The following is a 6,813-nucleotide window of genomic DNA, read 5'->3' on the forward strand; positions in this document are numbered from 1 at the left end:
GGAAAAAGCAGAGGAGGGAGAAAGCATCGCTCTCAGCTGGGGAGCTGAGACCTAGAGCAACTAGTGACCTTCCTCCTCCTATCACGCAGGAAGCGGGTGGCATCCCTGGGAAACAGATTGTACCTCCAGAGTCCCAGTTCAATGACTTACCCAAAAAAAAAAAAAAAACCAACACAGCTACGAGGGAATACTCCTAACTATTTACAGCTGTATTTTCTTTGTGTGGGCCTCAATCAATACCATACAGCCAAGAACAGGTTAACCCTTTCCTTTCCATACTGTAAAAGATGCAGGCATCAAACTGTTCTTCACAGTCCCACTATTTTTTTTTCTTTTTTTTTTTGTGCCAGAAATGTCACTCCAATTCAATGTCCACCGCAAGGCACAGGATCTAACTAAATAAAATCAGCAGTGAATGGGAGCTTTTTTATTCATGCATGAAAGTAGCATAAATAAGCTTTAATGAGACTGGTGGTGGTCTGTTCTGGGAACTCAATCAGAAAATCTATTTAGGAGACCTGAGAGATGTTTGTTTATAGACCAAAATGAACGCAAGAAGCCGGCTGAAAAGACAGGACATGCAGCTCAACTTCTTTTCAGCTTTCTACAGCTGGTTTACCACCCTGGATAAGAAACCAAAACGGACAGTAGTTAATAAATCAGACTCAGGCTTGCAGCCTGAGATGTAGTAATAAAGCCAGGGTGATTGCCTTAGGTGTAAATGTAAGAATAATTTCCACAAGCTCCTCTTTCTACAGAGTTGCACAAATTTAGTCTCGTGAGTTGTCTATCAAAAGACTGCCATTTCCTAACATTTCTTTCTTAATGCAAATATTTTTTTTAAGCCTGGACAGCAAAATGGTTCTTGGCTCAGGTCACACTTACCACTTTTATCATCTCATTTAGGCATTTCCAGTTGTCCTTTGGACAAGAGTGACTTTTTCTGGAAAACCGACTGATGATGTGGTGAGTCTGGACCTCTTGATGATGAAACGATGACCTTTTGATTGAGAACCTAGAAGTGTAGAATGCACGCTTTGGTTCTTTGGCTAGAAATTGGACTAAACCGAGTCTGGTTTTCAAGCAGCAAAATTCCTGTTGCTTTTAGAGTTCCTTCCTACCAGGATTTATATCCTACACCAAGTTTAAAGTTCTTCATTACGACCAGTCTGCCAAAGCAGCCATTACAAGTGGAGATGTTTTAATAATAGTAGCGCTGATTCATTTTCACAAGATGTACAGATCATATGATGTCATCTCACTTTTCTAAGCATCCGAATGTAACTCTCCATCCAACTGCCACAAGAAACTCACACTTCTGTGCATCCAGAACTGATTTTCCACTAATGTTGTGCAGGAACATTGGCTCTTTCACGAGCATTTCTTCCTTTCATGTTGCCAGTGACACGCAAAACACAAATATGGGAGAGACGCACACCTGATTAAAATAGACTCAACTTTTTCCTACAGCACCAGTATTAAAGCCTATCAGAAAGGTGCACCAGCATCCCTGTGAAGTGAACTGACATGATTGCCTTTTCTTCCAAGCAGGAGAAGGAAATACCCCAGGCACTTGTCTCCCTGCCCATCATACCCAAAGGAGCAGCACCCAGAGGACCAGGCACTGGGGCACATAAATCCTAGGAAAAAAAGCCACTTAACAAGGAGACTGTCTCACATAGCAATGCTTCCCGAGGCCAACATCTTGGCTCTATATCATCTCTTGTGGGGCACAGTAAATCCTTAGAGCTTTGTTCTTTTGTGGACGGCTCTCCAAGTAGCAAGCTGTTTTCACTCTCCAGATCAGACCTCCTCCCTGGAACAAGACAATTTGTCCTATTTGAAACTGTTTTCTTAGCTGCGTAAGACAGAACACAAACAAAAATAAATCTAAACATTTCTAGCAGAAGAGACCCAACAGAGACGTAGCAAAGTACAGCCAAAATTTCCCCAAATGAGAATTCTTCTTAATTATTTCAAATTTAAAAAAAAAAAAAAAAAAAAAAAATCCCATAATAAAGCAACATCCCCCCTCCTCCCAGCGATTTGTCGCGCTGCATCAGTGCTGCGGTCTGAGGGTTAGCCTGCCTTTGACGTGGAGCCGGGCAGTGCCGATGCCCAACAGCCCTCGCTCTTGCAGGAACGATTCTTCCATAAACCAGGTCTTTGTTTTACCTCTTGCCCTGGCTGAGAGTTAGAAAAGATATTGCTTCTTAGCCACTGCTTGGAGATTTATCAGAAACAAGCTTAACAGCTTCAAGCCGCTCCCTGGGGAACACAGGTCCCCATCACAGTGTAGCGGGTGCTAAACTGCCACCCATCCCTGGGGCTGTCGGTCTGTGGTGGGGGGCTTTATCAAGGCCGATATACCCATCAATGTTAGGCCAACGGCACATCATCCAGAACCACCTGGTGCATTTGCTTTTGAGTGGCAAACTAATCCCAAAGCCTTCCCAGAAATGTTCTGCAAGAGCAAGACACATTTCCTGAATGGAGAGAAATGCCAAAATGGCGACGCTTAACACCAGCTTTCCTCACAAAGAGGGAATTCTCCACTAATGCAAGCTGTTTTATCCTGCTATGGAGACAGCTCTCTCCAGGTGAAACCCTTTCTCGGTGCAGAGGAAACCCTCCTCTGCTTCTGCTATTGTCAGATGTTGTCAGATGGTGGGCCCCATCTCATGGGGGTTCCTGATCTAGCCCCGCTTTAACCATCTGGAACTGAATCCTTTCAGAGCTGATTGTAGTAATAAAACTCCTCTTTCCATATTGTCTCATATATGACACTAGTTTCCCCCTTAATCTCACTGCAATACTGCTGATTTATCACCCCAGGCCTCCAGCTCCCCTGAGGCTTGACCACAGTGCCTGGCTTTGTTCCTTCTCCTCCTGCCTTCAGGGAATTCAAAAGAAAATGTAAACATTAAAAAAACCAACTCTCCACACCTGCATTAGCCACTTGCTCTGGTTGCTACTCACTGTCTACGTAGGTGCCTAATTCATAGTTAATCCTCAGTGTTTTGTGCCAAATGCCCACTCCAGGACCTGACTCGCACGTGGCCCAAACTCTGCCTTGAACGTACCTCAGGGTGGGGGGACTCTCTCCTTTTGGCCTCTCTGCTCAGCTGTTACTCATTTATTAAAATATAAGCCAAATATACAATTATGCTGGAGGGAACATGTTTCCTTGTTAACCCTTTCTGGCTCTTATCCAGAATTTCTCAAGCTAGGGGGATTTGTATTTTACTACGCAGAGTTTCAGATTAATTGCTCACCATTCCCCACGCCTCTGATGGAGGGAAGGGGGACGAGGAGGGTTTTCTCTGACCAGAACCGCTACCTCATCCCTTGTGAGACAATACAGGAATGCACGTCCAGAGTTTCTGGTGGCCCGTCCCAGGTAACAGGGAGCAGCGCCTTGTAAAGAGACTGCAAACCCTCCGGCCAGAAGGAAAACGGGACTTATGCTCATCTCTGCCAGCACTTACAGGACCTCTCTAGCACAGCCATGGCTATGGGCTGTGCTGGCAGCTGCCAGCCAAGGGTCTTGGTGGGGCACGGGAGTGGGGGAAGGTTTGGTTAAGGGTAGCAGTTACCAGAGGGGAGGGCAGCGGGCTCCATGCTGGGAGCAGCTTGGGCAGAGCTTTAACCCCTGGTCTGAAAGGAGTTATCTCGAGTTGTGTACACAAATCCCTCAAAGGTCCTGTTTTGTGCCCGCAGTGAAGCAGAAACACGTTATTACGTCTCATGGTTTAGAAGAGGTGAGGGAATGAACATCTGGCACTGGACTCCCCAAGCCCTCACTAGCTGCAGCCCGCTTTACCTGCAGCAGAAGCTGAAGTGCAAAGGCATAGCAGAAATACGTGCTGAAGGGCCATTAGGCTCCTGATCACAAGGAGGAGTCTTATCCCAATAACTGCATCTATAGAGCTTGCTACAGGGTGACATTTGGCACCATGTTGTCACAGGGATGAGTGTGCAGCCCCTACCAGCTTTCCCAGAGCCTGAAGGATGGCACTAGAAACTAACCAAAAACCCAACTCGCATGTTTTTTCAGGTAACATATAGGCCACCTCCCATTTTCACTCGTATTTAGTGAGAATCAGATTCTAGGAAGGAGCATGTCAACAAAACCAGATCAACACGCTCACTGGGAAGGTTAAGTCAACACAAGGGCTTGTTTATTCTATTTTAATGTAAGTACAGTCATAGAAGTATCTTCTGGGAAGGACTTCTGGGTGCCTCTGGTCCTGCCTCGCATAAAAAGCAGGACTGCTACCAACACAAGCTCAGACCAGCCATGGCTTTGTCTAGCCGAGTCTTAAAATCCCTCAAGGTCAGAGAGTCCCTGACCTCTCCAGGTAACCTGTTCAAGTGCTGCACCACCCTCCTGGGGAGAAACTTCTCCCAACGTCCACCCTGAACATCCCAAGCCACCACTTATGGCTGTCATCCGCAGCCATATCATCTACCACTCCTGAGACCTGCAGGAGCTCAACCTCATGTCACCCTGCACAGATAAGCTTGTACTTGTCTTTGATGATGGTCCTTGCCACCCCTCCCTCTCCAGCAACCAGGGCTCCACCAGCCCCCAGAGACCCACTTCACTTCTGGTTTCTCTGAAGTCATTGGACTCAACACAGCTGCGGGCTGTGATGGCTGAAGCACAGATAGCTACAGGCAAGTGAAAGGCACCAAGTGGATATTCCCCTCCAACCTGGAGGCTCCAGCATGTCTCTGATGTCCCCTGAGCCCCACACCCGAATGATCTCCAGCCTTGGAAACTCTATTTTTGGCTCTTCCGCCCCCCCCTCCCCCTCCCCCCCGCCGGTCTCTCCTAAAGATGTTGTATCTCCATCTTTCTCTTTCTTTCTCTCTCTCCTTTTTTCATCCTGGACTTTGAACCTCCCTATGATCTCTTCTTGTCCACATGGTTGCATCATTCGTGGCAGGTAAGGTTAGCATGAATAGAAGGAAAGACAAACAGCACTTCACACAGCATGCCAGCAGCTGGGAGAACCTGCAGCCAGAGAGGTTACAGACCCCAGTCAGGTCTAATAAAGACCTGCATCACTGGAGGGGCAGGAACTACAATTGCGATTATTCATGTTGAAATAGAGGTCATTGCGTCTCCTCGTTCGGAGGCAAATCTGAGCGCTGCGGGGCATCTCAGAAGGAGGTTTCCTTTGTGCACAGCACTGAGCACCGGGCCAGGGCAGCCCAGCAAGGCTCTACTGCCGGATGCTCGAAGGAAGAAACACCACGTGGGTTTTTTTCCTTGTCATTGTGGCTCAGCAGGGACAGAGCATATGTATGGAGAGAGGAAGGGAGGACCTTCTGTTGCAGGATGGGGCCCTAGCCACGTGAGGCACTGGGATTTGGCGTTGCTATGGCCAGCACCAAGGATCTGCCATCCTGAACATGGAAGATCTGAATTCAGCTCCTCTCCAGGATGCCTTAAAACAATACTGGCTAGAATATCCCTGGCCCCTGTCCTCTCCACACAGATCCTTCTTGGGGGTACTTGCTGTGCAGTCACTGGCAATTCAAACCTCTGTTTGTTTCTGTCCCCAGCAGACTTGCCACGTAAGACAAGGAGAACAGGGGGACTGTGCAGGGCGACTACCGCTCACCCGGCAGAAGTGGGATGAGGAGGCTGTTTACCTGAGGAAGCTCGCTGCTCTGGCAGGGGCTGCGGCACTATCAGCAATGCTGGCTAGCTTGCAGGATCCTGTCCTTAGAGCGAGTGGTTTGTGCGAGGTGCCCCGTGCGAGTGAGAACATTGCAAAATTCAGGACATCTGTACAAATTCCAGACCGATGCAGCTGCTCAAATGTAATTATGAAAAATATTAGCAATTGAATTGGGAAGGCATTGCAAAACAGCTAAGTAGAAAAAATAAACTGGCATGCTGTGATTGATGTAAGCATGTAACAGCCTCCACATGTCACTGGGACCAGCACGATCTGCACCAGCTGAGGCGCTGCTTCCAGAGATGGAAAAACATTTCCAAGGGGAGCGACTGTGCAGATGGGGCCAAGCCCTTGTTCCCTGTCACAGTGCCGTTGAACCCCGTGGGCCTCCCCTGCCACGCAAAGATGGGTTTTCAGGGACACAGGACCTCTGGCCACAGTTTGGGCTTCTGCGCTTGTCAAAGCTTGGGACTGAAGCACGATCAGCCGGGATGAGTTAACTAGGTGTCAGGAATACTCCTTATCCCTGTTCAGAATTGGACCTCCGGGCCACCAAGAGTGCTTGCTTTCAACCAGCGGCGATGCTGAGCATCCCCAGACCTCACCACAACCAGCACGAGCTGCCGGTCCCTGCCAGCTGCTTTCCACCCAGGCGCGGCCCCTGCTTACAGCTGACCTGGCCCATCGGTGCTGAGACCTGGAGAGGCACGGGCACAAACGAAGAGGGAGGTGATGGTCAGTGTTGCTCATTGGACTCACCCATCATGGCCAATGTTGTCAAACAGCTGCCCTCTCCTTTCCTGGTGTTGTTTTGGCTGCCACCTGCCAGGCACCCCAACACAAAATTGGTGCAAAAAGCTGGGAAAAAGTTTCCATTCCAGATCAAACAGTGCATTTCATTCAGCCCCAGACCAACGTGCCATACACTGTGTGACCGTGCGGACACGCAAAGCACATCTAGCCTCTTGCTGTACTTCCATAAAGCACTTCCAGAAAGAAGACGCAACATATCCTGCATATGAACAGAGAGAAGACAGTAGGAACAGTACCAAGAGATTATCCTAGATGCATTTAACTGGTTCTACTTAAGATGCTTTTGTGGCCACTCAGCACCAGGTAC

Source organism: Fulmarus glacialis, unplaced genomic scaffold (genome assembly GCF_000690835.1).
Source record: "Fulmarus glacialis isolate BGI_N327 unplaced genomic scaffold, ASM69083v1 scaffold14443, whole genome shotgun sequence".
NCBI lineage: Eukaryota > Metazoa > Chordata > Aves > Procellariiformes > Procellariidae > Fulmarus > Fulmarus glacialis.